Source organism: Bombina bombina, chromosome 2, assembly GCF_027579735.1.
Source record: "Bombina bombina isolate aBomBom1 chromosome 2, aBomBom1.pri, whole genome shotgun sequence".
NCBI classification, from domain to species: Eukaryota; Metazoa; Chordata; class Amphibia; order Anura; family Bombinatoridae; genus Bombina; species Bombina bombina.
In genome coordinates this window covers 291,151,224-291,176,884 of record NC_069500.1, presented here as the reverse complement: position 1 = coordinate 291,176,884, position 25,661 = coordinate 291,151,224, and the positions used below count along the sequence as shown (strand labels likewise).

The window sequence follows — 25,661 nt, the reverse complement described above, 5'->3', positions numbered from 1 at the left end:
CCCATGTGGAAGCCACAGCCCTAGTGGAATGAGCTGTGATTCTTTCAGGAGGCTGCCGTCCGGCAGTCTCATAAGCCAATCAGATGATGCTTTTAATCCAAAAAGAGAGAGAGGTAGAAGTTGCTTTTTGACCTCTCCTTTTACCAGAATAAACAACAAACAAGGAAGATGTTTGTCTAAAATCCTTTGTAGCATCTAAATAGAATTTTAGAGCGCAAACAACATCCAAATTGTGCAACTTCTTTGAAACTGGATTCGGACACAAAGAAGGCACGACTATCTCCTGGTTAATGTTTTTGTTAGAAACAACTTTCGGAAGAAAACCAGGTTTAGTACGTAAAACCACCTTATCTGCATGGAAAACCAGATAAGGAGGAGAACACTGCAGAGAAGATAATTCTGAAACTCTTCTAGCAGAAGAAATTGCAACCAAAAACAAAACTTTCCAAGATAATAACTTAATATCAACGGAATGCAAGGGTTCAAACGGAACCCCCTGAAGAACTGAAAGAACTAAGTTGAGACTCCAAGGAGGAGTCAAAGGTTTGTAAACAGGCTTGATTCTAACCAGAGCCTGAACAAAGGCTTGAACATCTGGCACAGCTGCCAGCTTTTTGTGAAGTAACACAGACAAGGCAGAAATCTGTCCCTTCAAGGAACTTGCCGATAATCCTTTCTCCAATCCTTCTTGAAGAAAGGATAGAATCTTAGGAATCTTTACCTTGTTCCAAGGGAATCCTTTAGATTCACACCAACAGATATATTTTTTCCATATTTTGTGGTAAATTTTTCTAGTTACAGGCTTTCTGGCCTGAACAAGAGTATCAATAACAGAATCTGAGAACCCTCGTTTTGATAAGATCAAGCGTTCAATCTCCAAGCAGTCAGCTGGAGTGAGACCAGATTCGGATGTTCGAACGGACCTTGAACAAGAAGGTCTCGTCTCAAAGGTAGCTTCCATGGTGGAGCCGATGACATATTCACCAGATCTGCATACCAAGTCCTGCGTGGCCACGCAGGAGCTATCAAGATCACCGACGCCCTCTCCTGATTGATCCTGGCTACCAGCCTGGGGATGAGAGGAAACGGCGGGAATACATAAGCTAGTTTGAAGGTCCAAGGTGCTACTAGTGCATCTACTAGAGTCGCCTTGGGATCCCTGGATCTGGACCCGTAGCAAGGAACCTTGAAGTTCTGACGAGAGGCCATCAGATCCATGTCTGGAATGCCCCACAATTGAGTAATTTGGGCAAAGATTTCCGGATGGAGTTCCCACTCCCCCGGATGTAATGTCTGACGACTCAGAAAATCCGCTTCCCAATTTTCCACCCCTGGAATGTGGATTGCAGATAGGTGGCAGGAGTGAGTCTCCGCCCATTGAATGATTTTGGTCACTTCTTCCATCGCCAGGGAACTCCTTGTTCCCCCCTGATGGTTGATGTACGCAACAGTCGTCATGTTGTCTGATTGAAACCGTATGAACTTGGCCTTCGCTAGCTGAGGCCAAGCCTTGAGAGCATTGAATATCGCTCTCAGTTCCAGAATATTTATCGGTAGAAGAGATTCTTCCCGAGACCAAAGACCCTGAGCTTTCAGGAGTCCCCAGACCGCGCCCCAGCCCATCAGACTGGCGTCGGTCGTGACAATGACCCACTATGGTCTGCGGAAGGTCATCCCTTGTGACAGGTTGTCCAGGGACAGCCACCAACGGAATGAGTCTCTGGTCCTCTGATTTACTTGAATCGTCGGAGACAAGTCTGTATAGTCCCCATTCCACTGACTGAGCATGCACAGTTGTAATGGTCTTAGATGAATGCGCGCAAAAGGAACTATGTCCATTGCCGCTACCATCAAACCTATTACTTCCATGCAGTGCGCTATGGAAGGAAGAGGAACGGAATGAAGTGTTTGACAAGAGTTTAGAAGTTTTGTTTTTCTGGCCTCTGTCAGAAAAATCCTCATTTCTAAGGAGTCTATTATTGTTCCCAAGAAGGGAACCCTTGTTGACGGAGATAGAGAACTCTTTTCTACGTTCACTTTCCATCCGTGAGATCTGAGAAAGGCCAGGACTATGTCCGTGTGAGCCTTTGCTTGAGGAAGGGACGACGCTTGAATCAGAATGTCGTCCAAGTAAGGTACTACTGCAATGCCCCTTGGTCTTAGTACCGCTAGAAGGGACCCTAGTACCTTTGTACCTTAGGAACCGATGATGTTCCTTGTGGATAGGAATATGTAGATACGCATCCTTTAAATCCACCGTGGTCATGAATTGACCTTCCTGGATGGAAGGAAGAATTGTTCGAATAGTTTCCATTTTGAACGATGGAACCTTGAGAAACTTGTTTAGGATCTTGAGATCCAAGATTGGTCTGAACGTTCCCTCTTTTTTGGGAACTACGAACAGATTGGAGTAGAACCCCATCCCTTGTTCTCCTAATGGAACAGGATGAATCACTCCCATTTTTAACAGGTCTTCTATACAATGTAAGAATGCCTGTCTCTTTATGTGGTCTGAAGACAATTGAGACCTGTGGAACCTCCCCCTTGGGGGAGGCCCCTTGAATTCCAGAAGATAACCTTGGGAGACTATTTCTAGTGCCCAAGGATCCAGAACATCTCTTGCCCAAGCCTGAGCGAAGAGAGAGAGTCTGCCCCCCACCAGATCCGGTCCCGGATCGGCGGCCAACATTTCATGCTGTCTTGGTAGCAGTGGCAGGCTTCTTGGCCTGCTTTCCCTTGTTCCAGCCTTGCATTGGTCTCCAGGCTGGCTTGGCTTGAGAAGTATTACCCTCTTGCTTAGAGGACGTAGCACTTGGGGCTGGTCCGTTTCTACGAAAGGGACGACAATTAGGTTTATTTTTGGCCTTGAAAGACCTATCCTGAGGAAGGGCGTGGCCCTTACCCCCAGTGATATCAGAGATAATCTCTTTCAAGTCAGGGCCAAACAGCGTTTTCCCCTTGAAAGGAATGTTAAGCAATTTGTTCTTGGAAGACGCATCCGCTGACCAAGATTTCAACCAAAGCGCTCTGCGCGCCACAATAGCAAACCCAGAATTTTTCGCCGCTAACCTAGCCAATTGCAAAGTGGCGTCTAGGGTGAAAGAATTAGCCAATTTGAGAGCACGGATTCTGTCCATAATCTCCTCATAAGGAGGAGAATCACTATCGATCGCCTTTTCTAGCTCATCGAACCAGAAACACGCGGCTGTAGTGACAGGGACAATGCATGAAATTGGTTGTAGAAGGTAACCTTGTTGAACAAACATCTTTTTAAGCAAACCTTCTAATTTTTTATCCATAGGATCTTTGAAAGCACAACTATCTTCTATGGGTATAGTGGTGCGTTTGTTTAAAGTAGAAACCGCCCCCTCGACCTTGGGGACTGTCTGCCATAAGTCCTTTCTGGGGTCGACCATGGGAAACAATTTTTTAAATATGGGGGGAGGGACGAAAGGTATACCGGGCCTTTCCCATTCTTTATTTACAATGTCCGCCACCCGCTTGGGTATAGGAAAAGCTTCTGGGGGCCCCGGGACCTCTAGGAACTTGTCCATTTTACATAGTTTCTCTGGGATGATCAAATTCTCACAATCATCCAGAGTGGATAACACCTCCTTAAGCAGAGCGCGGAGATGTTCCAACTTAAATTTAAATGAAATCACATCGGGTTCAGCTTGTTGAGAAATTTTCCCTGAATCTGAAATTTCTCCCTCAGACAAAACCTCCCTGGCCCCCTCAGACTGGTGTAGGGGCATATCAGAACCATTATCATCAGCGTCCTCATGCTCTTCAGTATCTAAAACAGAGCAGTCGCGCTTACGCTGATAAGTGGGCATTTTGGCTAAAATGTTTTTGATAGAATTATCCATTACAGCCGTTAATTGTTGCATAGTAAGGAGTATTGGCGCGCTAGATGTACTAGGGGCCTCCTGAGTGGGCAAGACTGGTGTAGACGAAGGAGGGAATGATGCAGTACCATGCTTACTCCCCTCACTTGAGGAATCATCTTGGGCATCATTTTCAGTGTCACATAAATCACATCTATTTAAATGAGAAGGAACCTTGGCTTCCCCACATTCAGAACACAGTCTATCTGGTAGTTCAGACATGTTAAACAGGCATAAACTTGATAACAAAGTACAAAAAACGTTTTAAAATAAAACCGTTACTGTCACTTTAAATTTTAAACTGAACACACTTTATTACTGCAATTGCGAAAAAATATGAAGGAATTGTTCAAAATTCACCAAAATTTCACCACAGTGTCTTAAAGCCTTAAAAGTATTGCACACCAAATTTGGAAGCTTTAACCCTTAAAATAACGGAACCGGAGCCGTTTTTATCTTTAACCCCTTTACAGTCCCTGGTATCTGCTTTGCTGAGACCCAACCAAGCCCAAAGGGGAATACGATACCAAATGACGCCTTCAGAAAGTCTTTTTTATGTATCAGAGCTCCTCACACATGCGACTGCATGTCATGCTTCTCAAAAACAAGTGCGCAATACCGGCGCGAAAATGAGGCTCTGCCTATGATTAGGGAAAGCCCCTAGAGAATAAGGTGTCTAAAACAGTGCCTGCCGATATTATTTTACAAAAATACCCATATTAAATGATTCCTCAAGGCTAAATATGTTATATATGAATCGATTTAGCCCAGAAAATGTCTACAGTCTTAACAAGCCCTTGTGAAGCCCTTATTTACTCTGTAATAAAAATGGCTTACCGGATCCCATAGGGAAAATGACAGCTTCCAGCATTACATCGTCTTGTTAGAATGTGTCATACCTCAAGCAGCAAAAGTCTGCTCACTGTTCCCCCAACTGAAGTTAATTCCTCTCAACAGTCCTGTGTGGAACAGCCATCGATTTTAGTAACGGTTGCTAAAATCATTTTCCTCTTACAAACAGAAATCTTCATCTCTTTTCTGTTTCAGAGTAAATAGTACATACCAGCACTATTTTAAAATAACAAACTCTTGATTGAATAATAAAAACTACAGTTAAACACTAAAAAACTCTAAGCCATCTCCGTGGAGATGTTGCCTGTACAACGGCAAAGAGAATGACTGGGGTAGGCGGAGCCTAGGAGGGATCATGTGACCAGCTTTGCTGGGCTCTTTGCCATTTCCTGTTGGGGAAGAGAATATCCCACAAGTAAGGATGACGCCGTGGACCGGACACACCTATGTTGGAGAAAAAAACACGTCCTCCAGGACAATGGTCACTAAAAGCTGACCCTTCTAGAACAAACAGAAGAATGGAACCGCTGGCTTCCATATGAAGAACAGTACCCTGAGACAACCTGTTGAAACCCTTTAGGCCTACTATAGGGCGAAAAGTTCCCTCCTTATCGGAACCCTAAAAGAGGTGGAAGCTGCCTCAGGCAAGGAGGGAAAAGCTACAACATAGCAACCCGAAAGTACTATGTCCACAGACTTCCTGGGACATCTCAAAGCTATGTCTGAAGGAACACAAAAAGAATCAAACCCCTATTCGGACCAATCTCAGATAGGGGGTAAACTCCTGTAATCAGAGTATTCAGGACAAAACAAAGTCTCACCCTTGTATAGATGCACCAGAAACTTAGACTCAGAGGAAAAAACCCACTGTCCATAACTCCCCGGGGTCAAAACATCTAAGCTAGATAACTTGGCTCCCAGATTAAATTGCTTGGTAGCATCATAAAAAAGGAATTGACCCACTTAAGAGTTTCAAATCTGAACTAGATCAGCTCCAAAGGGACCTGTAACAATTTGGAATCAAGAAGGCAATGCACCAATAAGATGCCGCACTAGACACAGTGGCAATACAAACCCAGAAGCCACCAGCTTAGTCCATTGATCCTGAAGAACAGCTATCCTCTCTAGGAACCGTAGTTTTCCAAGCCAGAGTAGAAATGTCCTACTGCTTAGGCCGTGCACCCTGATATAAAATAGAGACAGTGATTATTATTATTATCAGGTATTTGTAGAGCGCCAACAGGTTCCGCAGCGCTAACCATTCCTGTGAAAAGTCTCCCAGCACGAATTGAAACAGTAAAAAACAGAATTTATGTTTACCTGATAAATTACTTTCTCCAACGGTGTGTCCGGTCCACGGCGTCATCCTTACTTGTGGGATATTCTCTTCCCCAACAGGAAATGGCAAAGAGCCAGCAAAGCTGGTCACATGATCCCTCCTAGGCTCCGCCTACCCCAGTCATTCGACCGACGTTAAGGAGGAATATTTGCATAGGAGAAACCATATGATACCGTGGTGACTGTAGTTAAAGAAAAGAAAAAAAAAATTATCAGACCTGATTAAAAAACCAGGGCGGGCCGTGGACCGGACACACCGTTGGAGAAAGTAATTTATCAGGTAAACATAAATTCTGTTTTCTCCAACATAGGTGTGTCCGGTCCACGGCGTCATCCTTACTTGTGGGAACCAATACCAAAGCTTTAGGACACGGATGAAGGGAGGGAGCAAATCAGGTCACCTAAATGGAAGGCACCACGGCTTGCAAAACCTTTCTCCCAAAAATAGCCTCAGAAGAAGCAAAAGTATCAAACTTGTAAAATTTGGTAAAAGTGTGCAGTGAAGACCAAGTCGCTGCCCTACATATCTGATCAACAGAAGCCTCGTTCTTGAAGGCCCATGTGGAAGCCACAGCCCTAGTGGAAGGAGCTGTGACCCTTTCAGGAGGCTGCCGTCCGGCAGTCTCGTAAGCCAATCTGATGATGCTTTTAATCCAAAAAGAGAGAGAGGTAGAAGTTGCTTTTTGACCTCTCCTTTTACCAGAATAAACAACAAACAAGGAAGATGTTTGTCTAAAATCCTTTGTAGCATCTAAATAGAATTTTAGAGCGCGAACAACATCCAAATTGTGCAACAAACGTTCCTTCTTCGAAACTGGTTTCGGACACAGAGAAGGCACGACTATCTCCTGGTTAATGTTTTTGTTAGAAACAACTTTTGGAAGAAAACCAGGTTAGTACGTAAAACCACCTTATCTGCATGGAACACCAGATAAGGAGGAGAACACTGCAGAGCAGATAATTCTGAAACTCTTCTAGCAGAAGAAATTGCAACCAAAAACAAAACTTTCCAAGATAATAACTTAATATCAACGGAATGTAAGGGTTCAAACGGAACCCCCTGAAGAACTGAAAGAACTAAGTTGAGACTCCAAGGAGGAGTCAAAGGTTTGTAAACAGGCTTGATTTTAACCAGAGCCTGAACAAAGGCTTGAACATCTGGCACAGCTGCCAGCTTTTTGTGAAGTAACACAGACAAGGCAGAAATCTGTCCCATCAAGGAACTTGCAGATAATCCTTTTTCCAATCCTTCTCGAAGGAAGGATAGACTCTTAGGAATCTTAACCTTGTCCCAAGGGAATCCTTTAGATTCACACCAACAGATATATTTTTTCCAAATTTTGTGGTAAATTTTTCTAGTTACAGGCTTTCTGGCCTGAACAAGAGTATCAATAACAGAATCTGAGAACCCTCGCTTTGATAAGATCAAGCGTTCAATCTCCAAGCAGTCAGCTGGAGTGGGACCAGATTCGGATGTTCGAACGGACCTTGAACAAGAAGGTCTCGTCTCAAAGGTAGCTTCCATGGTGGAGCCGATGACATATTCACCAGATCTGCATACCAAGTCCTGCGTGGCCACGCAGGAGCTATCAAGATCACCAACGCCCTCTCCTGATTGATCCTGGCTACCAGCCTGGGGATGAGAGGAAACGGCGGGAATACATAGGCTAGTTTGAAGGTCCAAGGTGCTACTAGTGCATCTACTAGAGTCGCCTTGGGATCCCTGGATCTGGACCCGTAGCAAGGAACCTTGAAGTTCTGACGAGAGGCCATCAGATCCATGTCTGGAATGCCCCACAGTTGAGTGATTTGGGCAAAGATTTCCGGATGGAGTTCCCACTCCCCCGGATGCAATGTCTGACGACTCAGAAAATCCGCTTCCCAATTTTCCACTCCTGGGATGTGGATTGCAGACAGGTGGCAGGAGCGAGTCTCCGCCCATTGAATGATTCTGGTCACTTCCTCCATCGCCAGGGAACTCCTTGTTCCCCCCTGATGGTTGATGTACGCAACAGTCGTCATGTTGTCTGATTGAAACCGTATGAACTTGGCCCTCGCTAGCTGAGGCCAAGCCTTGAGAGCATTGAATATCGCTCTCAGTTCCAGAATATTTATCGGTAGAAGAGATTCTTCCCGAGACCAAAGACCCTGAGCTTTCAGGGATCCCCAGACCGCGCCCCAGCCCATCAGACTGGCGTCGGTCGTGACAATGACCCACTCTGGTCTGCGGGAGGTCACCCCTTGTGACAGGTTGTCCAGGGACAGCCACCAACGGAGTGAGTCTCTGGTCCTCTGATTTACTTGTATCTTCGGAGACAAGTCTGTATAGTCCCCATTCCACTGACTGAGCATACACAGTTGTAATGGTCTTAGATGAATGCGCGCAAAAGGAACTATGTCCATTGCCGCTACCATCAAACCTATCACTTCCATGCACTGCGCTATGGAAGGAAGAGGAACGGAATGAAGTATCCGACAAGAGCTTAGAAGTTTTGTTTTTCTGGTCTCTGTCAGAAAAATCCTCATTTCTAAGGAGTCTATTATTGTTCCCAAGAAGGGAACTCTTGTCGACGGAGATAGAGAACTCTTTTCCACGTTCACTTTCCATCCGTGAGATCTGAGAAAGGCCAGGACTATGTCCGTGTGAGCCTTTGCTTGAGGAAGGGACGACGCTTGAATCAGAATGTCGTCCAAGTAAGGTACTACAGCAATGCCCCTTGGTCTTAGCACCGCCAGAAGGGACGCCCTCTCCTGATTGATCCTGGCTACCAGCCTGGGGATGAGAGGAAACGGCGGGAATACATAGGCTAGTTTGAAGGTCCAAGGTGCTACTAGTGCATCTACTAGAGTCGCCTTGGGATCCCTGGATCTGGACCCGTAGCAAGGAACCTTGAAGTTCTGACGAGAGGCCATCAGATCCATGTCTGGAATGCCCCACAGTTGAGTGATTTGGGCAAAGATTTCCGGATGGAGTTCCCACTCCCCCGGATGCAATGTCTGACGACTCAGAAAATCCGCTTCCCAATTTTCCACTCCTGGGATGTGGATTGCAGACAGGTGGCAGGAGCGAGTCTCCGCCCATTGAATGATTCTGGTCACTTCCTCCATCGCCAGGGAACTCCTTGTTCCCCCCTGATGGTTGATGTACGCAACAGTCGTCATGTTGTCTGATTGAAACCGTATGAACTTGGCCCTCGCTAGCTGAGGCCAAGCCTTGAGAGCATTGAATATCGCTCTCAGTTCCAGAATATTTATCGGTAGAAGAGATTCTTCCCGAGACCAAAGACCCTGAGCTTTCAGGGATCCCCAGACCGCGCCCCAGCCCATCAGACTGGCGTCGGTCGTGACAATGACCCACTCTGGTCTGCGGGAGGTCACCCCTTGTGACAGGTTGTCCAGGGACAGCCACCAACGGAGTGAGTCTCTGGTCCTCTGATTTACTTGTATCTTCGGAGACAAGTCTGTATAGTCCCCATTCCACTGACTGAGCATACACAGTTGTAATGGTCTTAGATGAATGCGCGCAAAAGGAACTATGTCCATTGCCGCTACCATCAAACCTATCACTTCCATGCACTGCGCTATGGAAGGAAGAGGAACGGAATGAAGTATCCGACAAGAGCTTAGAAGTTTTGTTTTTCTGGTCTCTGTCAGAAAAATCCTCATTTCTAAGGAGTCTATTATTGTTCCCAAGAAGGGAACTCTTGTCGACGGAGATAGAGAACTCTTTTCCACGTTCACTTTCCATCCGTGAGATCTGAGAAAGGCCAGGACTATGTCCGTGTGAGCCTTTGCTTGAGGAAGGGACGACGCTTGAATCAGAATGTCGTCCAAGTAAGGTACTACAGCAATGCCCCTTGGTCTTAGCACCGCCAGAAGGGACCCTAGTACCTTTGAGAAAATCCTTGGAGCAGTGGCTAATCCGAAAGGAAGCGCCACTAACTGGTAATGTTTGTCCAGGAATGCGAACCTTAGGAACCGATGATGTTCCTTGTGGACAGGAATATGTAGATACGCATCCTTTAAATCCACCGTGGTCAAGAATTGACCTTCCTGGATGGAAGGATTGTTCGAATGGTTTCCATTTTGGACGATGGAACCTTGAGAAACTTGTTTAGGATCTTGAGATCTAAGATTGGTCTGAACGTTCCCTCTTTTTTGGGAACTACGAACAGATTGGAGTAGAACCCCATCCCTCGTTCTCTTAATGGAACAGGATGAATCACTTCCAGAAGATAACCTTGGGAGACTATTTCTAGCGCCCAAGGATCCAGAACATCTCTTGCCCAAGCCTGAGTGAAGAGAGAGAGTCTGCCCCCCACCAAATCCGGTCCCGGATCGGGGGCCCGCATCTCATGCTGTCTTGGGAGCAGTGGCCGGTTTCTTGGCCTGCTTTCCTTTGTTCCAGCCTTGCATAGGTCTCCAGGCTGGATTGGCTTGAGAAGTATTACCCTCCTGCTTAGAGGACGTAGCACTTGGGGCTGGTCCGTTTCTGCGAAAGGGACGAAAATTAGGTTTATTTTTGGCCTTGAAAGACCTATCCTGAGGAAGGGCGTGGCCCTTGCCCCCAGTGATATCAGAGATAATCTCTTTCAAGTCAGGGCCAAACAGTGTTTTCCCCTTGAAAGGAATGTCAAGCAATTTGTTCTTGGAAGACGCATCCGCTGACCAAGATTTTAACCAAAGCGCTCTGCGCGCCACAATAGCAAACCCAGAATTTTTCGCCGCTAACCTAGCCAATTGCAAGGTGGCGTCTAGGGTGAAAGAATTAGCCAATTTAAGAGCACGAATTCTGTCCATAATCTCCTCATAAGAAGAAGAATTACTAATAATCGCCTTTTCTAGCTCATCGAACCAGAAACACGCGGCTGTAGTGACAGGGACAATGCATGCAATTGGTTGTAGAAGGTAACCTTGCTGAACAAACATCTTTTTTAGCAAACCTTCTAATTTTTTATCCATAGGATCTTGGAAAGCACAACTATCTTCTATGGGTATAGTGGCGCGCTTGTTTAGAGTAGAAACCGCCCCCTCGACCTTGGGGACTGTCTGCCATAATTCCTTTCTGGGGTCGACTATAGGAAACAATTTTTTAAATATGGGGGGAGGTACGAAAGGTATACCGGGCCTGTCCCATTCTTTATTAACAATGTACGCCACCCGCTTGGATATAGGAAAAGCTTCGGGGGGCCCCCCTCTAGGAACTTGTCCATTTTACATAGTGTTTCTGGAATGACCAGATAATCACAATCATCCAAATTGGATAACACCTCCTTAAGCAGAGCGCGGAGATGTTCCAACTTAAATTTAAAAGTAATCACATCAGGTTCAGCTTGTTGAGAAATTTTTCCTGAATCTGAAATTTCTCCCTCAGACAAAACCTCCCTGGCCCCCTCAGACTGGTGTAGGGGCCCTTCAGAAACAATATCATCAGCGTCCTCATGCTCTTCAGTATTTTCTAGCATATTGGCTAAAATGTTTTTGATAGAATTATCCATTACAGCCGTTAATTGTTGCATAGTAAGGAGTATTGGCGCGCTAGATGTACTAAGGGCCTCCTGTATGGGCAAGACTGGTGTAGACGAAGGAGGGGATGATGCAGTACCATGCTTACTCCCCTCACTTGAGGAATCATCTTGGGCATCATTTTTACTAAATTTTTTATGACATAAATCACATCTATTTAAATGAGAAGGAACCTTGGCTTCCCCACAGTCAGAACACAATCTATCTGGTAGTTCAGACATGTTAAACAGGCATAAACTTGATAACAAAGCACAAAAAACGTTTTAAAATAAAACCGTTACTGTCACTTTAAATTTTAAACTGAACACACTTTATTACTGCAATTGCGAAAAAGTATGAAGGAATTGTTCAAAATTCACCAAAATTTCACCACAGTGTCTTAAAGCCTTAAAAGTATTGCACACCAAATTTGGAAGCTTTAACCCTTAAAATAACGGAACCGGAGCCGTTTTTATATTTAACCCCTTTACAGTCCCTGGAATCTGCTTTGCTGAGACCCAACCAAGCCCAAAGGGGAATACGATACCAAATGATGCCTTCAGAAAGACTTTTCTATGTATCAGAGCTCCACACACATGCAGCTGCATGCCATGCTGTTCTCAAAAACAAGTGCGCCATACCGGCGCGAAAATGAGGCTCTGACTATGATTAGGGAAAGCCCCTATAGAATAAAGTGTCTAAAACAGTGCCTGCCGATATTATTTTACAAAAAATACCCAGATTAAATGATTCCTCAAGGCTAAATATGTGTAAATATGATCGATTTAGCCCAGAAAATGTCTACAGTCTTAATAAACCCTTGTGAAGCCCTTATTTACTGTCTGAATAAAAATGGCTTACCGGATCCCATAGGGAAAATGACAGCTTCCAGCATTACATCGTCTTGTTAGAATGTGTCATACCTCAAGCAGCAAAAGACTGCTCACTGTTCCCCCAACTGAAGTTAATTCCTCTCAACAGTCCTGTGTGGAACAGCCATGGATTTTAGTAACGGTTGCTAAAATCATTTTCCTCATACAAACAGAAATCTTCATCTCTTTTCTGTTTCAGAGTAAATAGTACATACCAGCACTATTTTAAAATAACAAACTCTTGATTGAATAATAAAAACTACAGTTAAACACTAAAAAACTCTAAGCCATCTCCGTGGAGATGTTGCCTGTACAACGGCAAAGAGAATGACTGGGGTAGGCGGAGCCTAGGAGGGATCATGTGACCAGCTTTGCTGGCTCTTTGCCATTTCCTGTTGGGGAAGAGAATATCCCACAAGTAAGGATGATGCCGTGGACCGGACACACCTATGTTGGAGAAAACTTCCACAAAGGAATCCTAACATATATAAAGTTTACAAGATTCCTTAGAATAGACAACGACAAACGTATCAGAGACGCTCCAAGTAGACAGAGCCTCCTTTACCATGCACAAAGGTGTCCAGGCTTAAGTCTGAAGGATACTACTTCAGCATCAGATGAAGGAATTATTACTGACCAAATCTGAAATCTCACCTTCAGAAGCTACCAACATATCTTCCACATCAGAACTATGAGGAAGGCTTTGCTATCTGAATTCTAAATATTCCTCTTGCAACTTCCCTATAATATAGGAAACACAGATAATGCCACAGATACTGCTAAAACAACTGGGCAATAATATCTACAGGCAAATAACCTCCTCCAGGTGATTCAAAAAGAACCTCAAGGCACTGCATGTGACACCATAGAGGCTTGGGACATAGACGGAGAAAGCTACAGCATTGACAAAACAGCATCTTCCTGGGAGACATGAGGCCCAGAGGGCAACAATCTAACGTCTGTTCAAATGGGCGTTCAAAAAATATATTTCTATAAGTTGTTAACCCAGAAGGAAAAGCAAAACTGAACTTCCAGACAATAACTGCATAACTAACAAATAGTTACTCAAGCAGTTTTAATGTATATAGGACAATGTCTATAATTCCATTAGAATACATATCCAACAAAAAATAAAAATAAATAAAAATTTTAAAACATATGCGACCAGTATATGTGCTTCCCTCATATACACTTAAATAAAAGGAAATGCAAGAGCAGATCTGAGTAACACTAAAACTGCTGTGGTAAAAAGCAGAGGATAGAAAACGGTTATACCTATATCAAGAATCTTATGTTACCAACAGAGCACTGGCCAGCAATAAATCCCTGTGTAAAAAATTAGGCACCTGTCTATTTCTTCAACCAAAACCTATATTTAATAAAATAAAAACATTAGCACCAGAATAAACCATATTGCTTTAACAGGACAGAGAGTTGTTGCTAGAATTATACAAGAACAGCCCCTATGGACATATCACAAGAAAAAATGAATGCAATATAACAATATCCGCAGAGCCTTAACTTCATGGAATACGGAACATACCATAAACTCCATGCTGGAGAAACGAGGCGGGGATTCCCTTGCATATTAAAAAATAAAACACAGACTCCTCTAAGAACATGGCGCTGCTTCCAAAACTTGACGATGGCGTGGCCAAAAACAGCACGGAATGGAAGATGGACTAATCTCCATCATACCGCTCTTAACACAGTTAGAATAAGTAACTATCCAGAGAAGATGACCTGAGTTACACTTTCTCTGCACTAAAAAATATATTGGCATAAGCGAGCAGTTTCCTCTCCTTACTGCTCAGATAAGTATTACTACTAGCGGGGAAGGAGGAAACAATATGTCCTCAATCTTTTCTAAAAGTAAAGACAAACACATCTACATAGCCCCTTAAAATGGTGCCATTCACGCTCTTTCTTTACAAACATGACACAAACGCTAGTGACACATACTTTTCGTTTTGTACAGAAAAAAATTAAAATGCTCCCAAATCTTGAGAAAATTTGAACTGAGCCCCAAAGACAGTTAACCCCTTCCTGAAAGGTTAACCTCTAAATCTCCAACACATGCAATAACGTGCCTGCCAACTGGCATCATTCACAAAGGATTTTGTCACATTAAAAGCAGAGGGTCTTAACCCCTTCAGTGCCAGCCTTCCAGCTCCAGAAGAACAAAAGGCACTTACCTGCATTCTAGCCGTCCGGCGGTCAGACTCACAAAATATGAGAGAATACCGCTCCTCACAGAGACCTGTGTAGAAAGAAAGGCAGAGTGAATATACTCAGGCTTTCTATACCAGGGCAGCAACATGTTAGTAAAACGCAGCAAAGCCCACTTTACAAATTCCTAACTGCTTTAAAGCTACCACAGCCCTACTGAAGAGACTAAAATGGAGTACAGCTATACCCAAAAAGTGATGGAAGGCCAGAGCAACCTTGCTCAGACTTCAAAATAAAAAAATCTTTATAGAAGAATCAGGACACCTAACTACTTCAACCCCTCCTTGCACAAGAGGCAAAGAGAATGACTGGGGGTTATGGGTAAGGGAAGGGACATATATAGCAGCTTTGCTGTGTTTGCTCTTTGCCTCCTCCTGCTGGCCAGGGATGATATTCCCACTAGTAATTGATGATTCCGTGGACACACTATATCAGTTATATTCTTTAGCAGAATTACGTGTTTCAAAATTCTATTTTGTTAGAAAACATTCTGTAGAACTTTGCATTAGCGAGAGATGCACAACACACTCTTTAGTGCTTTCTGAAAATAAGCAGTGAAGATCCGAGTGCTGTCCATCATAGATCTGATCACATGACATTGGTATCTGCTAGCTAAGTTGCACAGACTGCATTTACTAGTTTTGTATTTTGCAGATTCTAACAATGTAGCATACAATCCACTGTACTAATATTGACCTTTCTGGAAGTAACCAAGCCCTTTCCATCCTTCACTTACTTAAAAGGGACATAAAGCCCAACATTTTTCTTTCACGATTCAGATAGAGCATGCATTTGTAAACAACTTTCCAATTTGATTGTATTATCAATCTTGAAGGAGCAGCAATACACTACTGGGGGCTAGCTGAACCCATCGGTAAGCCAATTTGCATTCACCAATTAGCAGCTAGCTCCAAGCTCCTGAGCCTACCTAGGTGTACTTTTAAAGAAAGGATACCAGAGGAACAAAGCAAATTAGATATAAGAAGGGAATTGGAAAGTTATTTAAAAATGATTCTCTATCTGAATCACAAAAGAAAAAAAAAAATATGTTTCATGTCCCTTTAATTGCCATACTTCCCTTAAGGTTGCCACAGGCTGTAACCTTCAGCTATCCTCTATGTTAATCAATTATAAGCACACAACTCTTCTCAGCATTGCGCCCGAACTGACATACAAAGGAAATTTTGTAAAGTGTATCTTTTCATATAAATAAAAAAAACATAAATTATGCTTACCTGATAACTTTCTTTTCTTCTGATGGAAAGAGTCCACAGCTGCATTCATTACTTTTGGGAAATAAGAACCTGGCCACCAGGAGGAGGCAAAGACACCCCAGCCAAAGGCTTAAATGCTCCTCCCACTTTCCTCATCCCCCAGTCATTCAGCCGAGGAACAAGGAAGAGTAGAAGAAATATTAGGGTGATAGGTGCCAGAAAAATAAAACACAAAAATTATGCTTACCTGATAATTTCATTTTCTTCCGTGGGAAAGAGTCCACAGCCGCATTCATTACTTGTGGGAAATAAGAACCTGGCCACCAGGAGGAGGCAAAGACACACCAGCCAAAGGCTTAAATACTCTTCCCACTTCCCCTATCCCCCAGTCATTCTGCCGAGGAACAAGGACCAGTTGAAGAGATATCAAGGTGAAAGGGTGCCAGAAGACTATACACGAAAAAATGCCTCAAAAAATGGGCAGGGGGCTGTGGACTTTTTCCCACGGAAGAAAATGAAATTATCAGGTAAGCATAGTTTATGTTTTTCTTCCTAATGGGAAAGAGTCCACAGCCGCATTCATTACTTGTGGGCAAATTATACCCAAGCCAAAGAGGACACTGAATGCCAAGAACGGGAGGGTAAGAGGAGGCCCAATCTGAGGGCACCAGAACTGAACCACATCCCATAAAGAAAAAAGTCCTGCTTCATCCAAAAACACGGAACAAAACCCTTGAAGAAAAATGGCCCCAAGGACACAAACGACAGTCCCAAGCCTGGCTAAAAACCACATACAAAGCAACCGAGCCAACAGAAATCGAGCACACTAATGCCCAAAGGCATATCCTAGACACACACCCCTATAAAGGAGCCCCGACCAACAAACTCCCCAAATTAAGAAGGAAGGTAGATGGTCAACTAAGCAAAACTCTGTCTTCCAAAAGACAGATCAATAACGCTCGCGAGACTCAAGAGAACCTCACCAGATACCCAGAAAAAAAGGGCATCATCAGCCAAACGCGACCAGGGCAAAGACCGAAAGAGAGAACGAAATGTATCTCAAGAAACAGATAAACCACACACGGCTAAGTAGTACGCCATAGTGCAGGCCACAGGACAAAAGGAAAAAATATCCTTGTCCAGCTCCCCAGCTGGAGGGAACCAAGGAATTTGCCTCAAACAGTAGAAGAGACCTAGGCGCCTCCCGACGAAAACCCCGCAGCCCGGGAGAAAATGAACCAGCAAAACTAAGTTCCTAGGCAAAACACCCCTCCATGGATGGAAAATTCAGAGGATCCAGACCCCTCCCCCCAAGAGCTCAGAGAGCACCTCAACAGGGACCCAATGCATCCAAAGAAAACAGAAGCATCTGACAAGTCGCCAGATGACCAGAACCCCAGCTTGGGATCCTGAGATAAACTGGAACATCCTCCACCACCACAGAACCGCCGTGGAGAGGCCCACCCACCCACACGTAAAGACCAACCTGTCAACGACAGGAAAGTCCAAGGACAGAGTCCCTCTCCCCCTTGACGAGAGGGAAGAAGCAACCAGCCACATCGAAAGAATGTGACTAGAAAAACGGGCACCACCAGAACCAGAAGAACCCCAAACCCAGAAGCCAATTCCAAAAAATATCTCCATCCCTGAACCAGGAACTAACTATTAAAAAACCCACAGAAAAACAAAAGTGCCCTAAGGGAAGATTGAGGACCTTGCCCACCGGACCCAAAACTCGACACAAGAGTCAAAACGAACCAAAACGAGGCAACTCCCAAAAGGAGCAGAGACTACCCAAGGAGCAATCTCGGGCCCCACCACTGATGCTGTGGTGTAAGCTATGAAGACAAAATGACCCATACCAATGCACTCCACAGGAATGCTGATTCAAGGACAGAGCCCAACAGACTCCAAAGGAAGTCCAGAACACATTCCCTCACAGAAACAAAGGCCCCGAACAGCCAGAAGAAGAGACCAGGCTCTCTAAAAGAGAGAAATGAAAAACCTCTTCCAGGCGCAACCCGAATACCGGAGGGAAAAAACAGGACAGGTATAAAACGGAGCTATACCACCACCCCCCGGAAAACCCCTTCCTAACCCAGATCCGCAAGAGACCTGAAGGAGGAGGACGACAGGGAATCTTCCACGAACTGAAACCCCAAGTCGAACAAGACCTGAGCCAGACCCCGACCGAAATTCCGGTCCGACACTCCTTACCCGAGGAAGTAACCCGAAAAAAACGGGAATTCTAGAGAACCCCAAGAAAAAGGATCATGAAAAAAGCAGAACTGATCTCAAGGCGATAGAATCCTCGCCACAGACCCGAACTCCGCGACATTCAGAAACTAAGGTCCCACGTCGGCCCCCGACCCAAAGAGGGTGGAATAGAATTCTGGAAAAAAACTGAACTAGAAACGAGTTCTTGCCAAAGGAGACCTCTAGCAACAGTGGAGAGGCGAACGAGCCCCCCAAGTGGCAAGCCACAGGCTAGCCACCCAGCAGCACAGCTGCCGTATCACAGAGAATGATGGCAGAAACCCATTATCTCTCGCAAACCAATCAATCGCCCCACCGCTAATCAACAAAGGGATCCGTTAAAAGCAGAACGAAACGAGGTCCAGAGACCAGAGGAGCCTAAACCCCCCCAAAGGGCAGCAAGATCCAAGACCAAGGCCCTGCCCCCCTATCAGGAGAGAGACGCGACATAGCGGAAAACCACCGACATAAGCCCTGGAAATAGATTGGCATCCAATGTCTCCCGGTATTCGGACCCGAAAGTCTGTGATGTAGATGTATAGTGTAGTTTGTGAAAACAAACAATATAACAACAAAAACAACAACAACAAAAAACACTCAAGGTCCCGCCGGATCCGCCAGGCGCAACATGCGTCACTGACAACTTAACAAGGTGCACGCAAAACTCCAGACCTAACAAGTCCGTGAACAACTTCCATGGAAGCAATACAAAGCAAGTCCATCCCAGAAATTCCCGAAGGAATAATCAAAAAATATCCTAACTGGATGAAAGAAATTAAGGCAGCACAAAGGCATCAGCCAAAATAAAAATTCTGGGGAAAAAACATGAGCGACCAACAGGAGATAATCCACTTAGTCTAGCTCGAAGCACCATTCGAGGACTGCACATTCCCTGACTGATAAAGGAGAGGATCCACCAATAAGTCGAAATGATGCGCGATCCGATAACAAAAGGTGCAACAACGCCCGGTCATAAGGTAAACCGTACAGTCCCAAAAAAGCACGCCAGAAAAGGACAGCAATTAGGCCCCACCAAATCCATCAAGCAATTCTCCTGAATTGCGAGATATCTCAGCCCCAGAGCCAATACCCACTACACAAAGCAGAGTGATCACATAAGCGACATGATTAAATAACCCCTCCCTGTTCACAAAACCCCACTAAGGAAGGAATTATCCCATGATTCCCAGATCCGTACAGAGAAGCCTCACTGAGACCCATACCTATCTGTCACATAACATAACATTCATATTGATAAAATTAAATGATCTTACCAGAATCTATGCTGTGGAACAGGAACACGGCACTTCAAGTGTGCCGGATAGTAGAGTCGCCTCCGCCATGGAATTGAAAGAAGACAGCAGGTAGCAAAGCAAAGGTTTGGCAACGCTAAGTGCTAGAGGAGCTGTTAATACGAGTAAGGATGATGTCACAGAGAGAACTTCCACTGCATCTCTGGACTCTAACATTCGCCCAGACTCTCACTGAGAGACTAACAGGACTACTAAAACTCCCGTCCCATTGCGAAGAGTAATACCTTCAATAAGAGACACACTTTTTTTTGAGAAAAAAAATAAAATAAAATTGATTTTGTTAAACTTCTGACACTTCTCTGCCAACCTCCTGGGACGAAAGACAAAGAATGACTGGGGCATAGGGGAAGTGGGGGGAGTATTTAAGCCTTTGGCTGGTGTGTCTTTGCCTCCTCCTGGTGGTCAGCTTCTTATTTCCCACAAGTAATGAATGTGGCTGTGGACTCTTTCCCATTAGGAAGAAAAAGGACGCCCCACATAAAAATGACGGGTGGGGAGCTGTGGACTCTTTCAGAAGAAAAGAAAATTATCAGGTAAGCATAATTTATGTTTTTCTTCTTAAATGGAAAGAGTCCACAGCTGCATTCATTACTTTTGGGAAAACAATACCCAAGCTATAGAGGACACCGAATGCCAAGACGGGAGAGTACAATAGGCGGCCCATTCTGAGGGCACCAGCCTGAAACCACTGCCCAACAAAAAACCTTGCTTTGTCCGAAGCAGAGAGAACTTGAAAGGAAAAGCCCCAAGGACACTGACCCGCAGATAGTCCAACAGCCTAGCTAGAGACCACAAATGGGACTCAACTGAGCCAACAGTCTTCCGGGAGACACCACATCCAAAAAGGAAAACCCCATAAAAGCAAGCCCAGCTTGCAAGACCCAAATAGGTCCTGACAGATAAGGGGAGGCTAACCTATACCCGGCAAAAAACAGAGATATAAGACCTGCACAGGAACAGAGAAACTGTACTCTCATGCAAGCACTGAAAGACAACTGAAGACAGAGTCCTCACATTGTCCGAACTTAAAATACAAAGTATTCTATCACAAAAAAAACGTGTAACGACCCAGACGAAATCCTGAGTCAAGAATATGCAGAAAGCATCAGGACGACATAGAAGAATACTGCTGTGAAGCAGAAGCGTCCAGCAAGAAGTCAGACTGCAAATAAGAAACCCCCAGACAGAAGGCACACTCTAGGCAATCCAGCCGCCAGACCTACACACAGGTCTCCAAAAGGGGATACACAGAACCTCAATCGAGGCCCCCCAGGAAGAGAGATTACACCCAGAACCCGAATGTAGCGTAAACCTGGACCTTATGCTTGTAAGCCTAGGAAGCTAATGCTATGCACCCCTAGGTCCTGAAAAAGACAACGTCTCTTAGAACCCACTCCCAGCCGGGCCAGCCCAAGCATCGGCAGATCTAAAACAGGGGAACAGACCCCAAAACCTGCTAAAAAACTAAACAAAGAATGGCCACCGCCATCCAACCGAACACGGGTACAACCCGACTCCAAGAACAGACGACAAGGCCGTAGACCCAAGGATCTAACAAAAAGGCCCAACATAGTCTCGACATGAAGCCAGCAAGAGACTAGATGGAACGCAACAACCCAGAGAGAACACCTCTCTCTGAAGGTTAACCCACAATTCCAACCTCCTGAAGCCAGGAGAAGCCCTAAGAAAGGGACCACATCTCTAGAAGGAGGAGCAGAAGCCCTAATCCTATAAAAAGGGATGGGGCCCAAAGGCAGCACCTGTCCACAAGCCACAAAGCCCCAGGCTAAAGGGGAAATCAATCCCCAACACAGATGCACCTTGGAAGGGATCTCCCTAGGACTAGCTCGCTAACAAATATCCCATGCGCAATAGCCGCAGCAGAGACACTGAAAACCCATTTGTCTGCAGAGCAGTGAATTCAAAGGGTTACTACAGCAAGCTGACCCAGGGAATCTGACCATAAAGCGCAGGACAACCCAATGAGCAACAGTCACTCAGAAAACCTGGCCAACCATGACTAGGTCAAGTAGTCCGAGTAACAAAATAGCCCAAGTTCCCAGGAACTGGGGAACCCCAAACCAGCCCTAAAGCCTAAAAGTCCAGCAACAATCCACAACGGATCCACAAGGGAAAACGCTGAGCGAAGCCTCAGCAACCGGAAACTCCAGGAAGAAAACAGGTTTCGGGCCCCCAATTGTTTAAACAAACAATACCCGAGAACGTAACACCCCGTCTGATATGAAAAACCAGAGCACAGGGGATATCAATGGATATCCAGATCAACCTGGATAACGAGAAGAACTCCCAAGTTCTGACCTAAGGAAGGGACCACCCCTTGCCAGAGTCCAACGCTCCAAAGGAGCCAAGGTGGGAAAAGTCATACAATAAAGAACAGTCAGGAGATTACATCATGCCCACATGTCTAATGAGGTGCATCATTCGAAGAAGCAGACTGAAAATTCCCATATCCGTTAAGGATAGGGTAATTTAATAACTGAAGAATATGTCTGAGTAAGACGCGAAGGCGTGCAACTCTGTAACGAAAGGCACAACACCCAGGGACAGCTACACCCACAGGGAACTGTACAGGCCCTCCCCAAGGTGGTAGACCCAGGACAATAGGGCACAAGCACAATCGCGCATAAACGTCTGGACTCTGCAGGCGAATAATCACCAAGAATATGTGGTAGCGAAAACGTGCTGCAACCTCCAGGGGGAACAAGCCACCATGCATGGAGGAATAATCATAATCTGGGTTACCTGCATGTGTAGAAGTATGAAGCGGTAGGGAACTCGCCTCTTGGAGGACAGGATCCTCAAAGGCGGATGGCTCAGCTGCCCCTTGAGTCCCGAGCCCGAGGAACAAGGTGCTCTAATACGGCACACCGAACATAACTGATTGATATGTGTCAACGAGGCCAATCTGGATTCTTCCGCAGATGAAGAATCTGAAAATATCAGAATCCTCCATAACTGAGTCTGAAATTTGAACAGTCTCAGCATCAGAATCCTCCATAACTGGATAGAGAATATACCAATATGGACTATAAGACAAAACGGCACCTGACACCCACAATGAACCAGACCCCTGCGAACTAGAATTTCTCCATCGCCACACGGTCAGAAATGCGGAAATGGGAGACCGAGTGTAATTACGCCAGAAGGTTAACCGTATAGTCCAAAAAAAAGCGCGCCCAACCATAAGGTCGCGTCATTTCCATAAAGCCTTTATGTTCCAAGCCATGAGCCCATTTAACACTACGCATAAGCAGATTGAATTACATAACAAACATAATTAACCCCCCCCTGTTCAATAACCCCACTCAGGAGATATTAACCCTAGATACTAAAAGGAGACTCACTGAGACCCTTATGTTATAGTTAGTCCCGCAAGGTGGTAGCCTCTTGGGAAAACGTGTATTACAGTACATTCACGAAGAAAGAAAATGAAACGATCTTACCGGAATATACGCCGTGGAACAGGAACACGGCCCTTCAAGTGTGATGGATAGTAGCATCGCCTCCGCCATGGACTTGAGAGAAGAAAGCAGACAGCAGAGCGAAGTTCGACAACGCTGATTGCTTGAGGAGCTGTTAACATGAGTCGGGATGGTTTCGCAGAAAGACTCTCCCTGCATCTCCGGACTCTAACTTTCATCCAAGCCCTCACTAAGAGACTGACAGGATTACTTAAAATTCCTGTCCCATGTCAAAGAGTACTACCCTCCATAAGAGACAAATTAAATTCTGACACTTCTCTGCCAACCTCCTGGGAAGAAAGGCAAAGAATGACTGGGGGATGAGGGAAGTGGGAGGAGTATTTAAGCCTTTGGCTGGGGTGTCTTTGCCTCCTCCTGGTGGCCAGGTTCTTATTTCCCAAAAGTAATGAATGCAGCTGTGGACTCTTTGAATTTAAGAAGAAAATACTAAACTACATAATTAATTTTGATGAAGAAAATTTTTCAGGTGTGAAATCTGCTAATGTGTGGCTTTTATATTTAGTGTATAAAGAGTCCCTACAGTAGATTTGTATAAGAGGTTTCATCTGCAAACTGAAATTAGTATTTGTTTTATTTTTCTTATTTTGTGAAGTGAAATCTGCTGAATATTTTGATTTTATTTACTGGGGGCGTTATGTAATATTTCCCTACCTTGTTACGTTGTCCTACCTACGTGATGCGTACGGCCAAGCCTACATCTAGATGGAGAACTTTCATATCCATATTTTTTTTTAAACGCAGGCTGATGTTAAAATAGTGATCGCATGGTTGTGTTCTGTATTTTCCAACCACGTTATATTTGGCTGTTTTCAGTGCAGATCTCGCTCAAACATAAATAATTAAAACATAAACACAAAATATTATGTATGGTATTGGCTTGTGATGATAGCGTTAATTTTATAAATGCATTTTGGAGGCTATGTAACAAAAAATAATCAAAATATATCTGTACCCTGAAAAACTACATTTATAACATTAATGCTATCATCACAAGCTAATAACATACATAATATTTTTTGTTTATGTTTTAAAATTTTATGTTTGAGCGAGATCTGCATTCAAAACAGCCAAAAATAACCATTCGATCAATATTTTGACATCAGCCTCCGTTTGAAACAAAATGGCGGATATGAAAGTGCTCTATCTAGATGTAGGCTTGGCCGTACGCTTTACGTAGGTAGGAAAACGTAACACAGTAGGCAAATATTACAGAACAGCGGCCCTACTTTCAGAATATTTTACAGTTTTATTATATGTACGTGAGGTAACCCAACTGCTCAATGTTAAAACCTTCTTTTCAGGTGCTTGTATCTTTAGATTGAGTACATTAATTTCTTTGAACTTTGGCAGTTTTGTGGGTTCCTCAAATGACTGGAAGTAAATTAGTTGATAATTGTTTAATCTATAAAGTGTTAAAAATGTAATTTCCCCTATTTCTTTATAATGAAAATGATAAAACACCAGCACAAATCTTTATGAAATTTGGCATGCAGATGAATTTTATCTTCTAGTAAGTTTTTTGGTAAAATAAAAATAAAAAATAGCTGTGGTTGCTGAGAAACAAAGTTTTAAAACTGCTTATGTTGATATTCTGAGCATGCTCAGTAGAAGCAAACAACTATAAAAAATGTATAAACTCTTGCTCAGCAGTACCATGTGGCAGCAACAGTCATATAATATGTAAAAGGGCTGTTGATGTTCATTGGCAGTGACAATGTAAGACAACTTAGCCTGCATTGATCACATGATGATATATGTAGGAGACATGTGAACCAAGTCTTTTTCACAGCCAAGAAAATGATAATATTTAACAAAAATTCTTTCATGATTCAGATAGAGCATGACATTTTAAGCAACTTTCTAATTTACCCCTATTATCAAATTTTCTTCATTCTCTTGGTATCTTTATTTGAAATGCAAGAATGTAAGTTTAGATGCTGGCCCATTTTTGGTGAACAACCTGGGTTGTCCTTGCTGATTGGTGGATAAATTCATCCACCAATAAAAAATTGCTGTCCATAGTACTGAACCAAAAAAATATTGCATGCTCTATCTGAATCACAGAAGAAAAAACAATTGGGTTCAGTGTCCCTTTAACAGCTAGTTTTGTGACAAGGGTTTCTGTGTCTTGATAAAATGTTTTGGAGATCATGATACATTTTTTGGGTTTGTAGAAAGGTTTTCCTGTCATAATAAAGGATGATTCTGTAGCAAACAATCTCTTAAAATTAGTATTTGGTTGAACAAAGATGTTTGCCATAACTTGTAGATAAAGAAACATTACACTGTCTAAAGAACATGTATTTAACATAAGATATATGTAAGAAAATGTTAATATCCAACAAACAAAATTTTACAACCTAGGAAAATTAAAGTCAAATGTAAAAAAGCACAGAATTCTGAAATTAAAATCTCTCTACCATACAGAACTGAATAATGTAATATAATATTATAAACATACTTGTATATGCGTTTCTGTGGTGTGTCTTTATTTCTCTACATACAAACACACACAATTACAGTGGCACTGAACCAATGTAGAAAGCACTCACACAGGTAGAAATGAAGATGATTTTTCTCCTTCATTTTGCAAGGAGAAAAGGCATATTTTAGAATGTGTAGAACCCTTTTCCGGACAGATCTTATTCCCTATGTCCGCTTTGCTTAGCACCTAGCTTTCACAACTATGGGG

General features: G+C 43.9%; 1 protein-coding gene across 2 annotated transcripts in view; it reads right to left on the bottom strand.

The window, feature by feature from the left end:
• The window catches only part of HSD17B4 (hydroxysteroid 17-beta dehydrogenase 4), a 790,821-nt gene that overhangs the window by 140,719 nt on the left and 624,441 nt on the right, over positions 1-25,661 (bottom strand). The gene's annotated exons all lie outside the window — the stretch shown is intronic.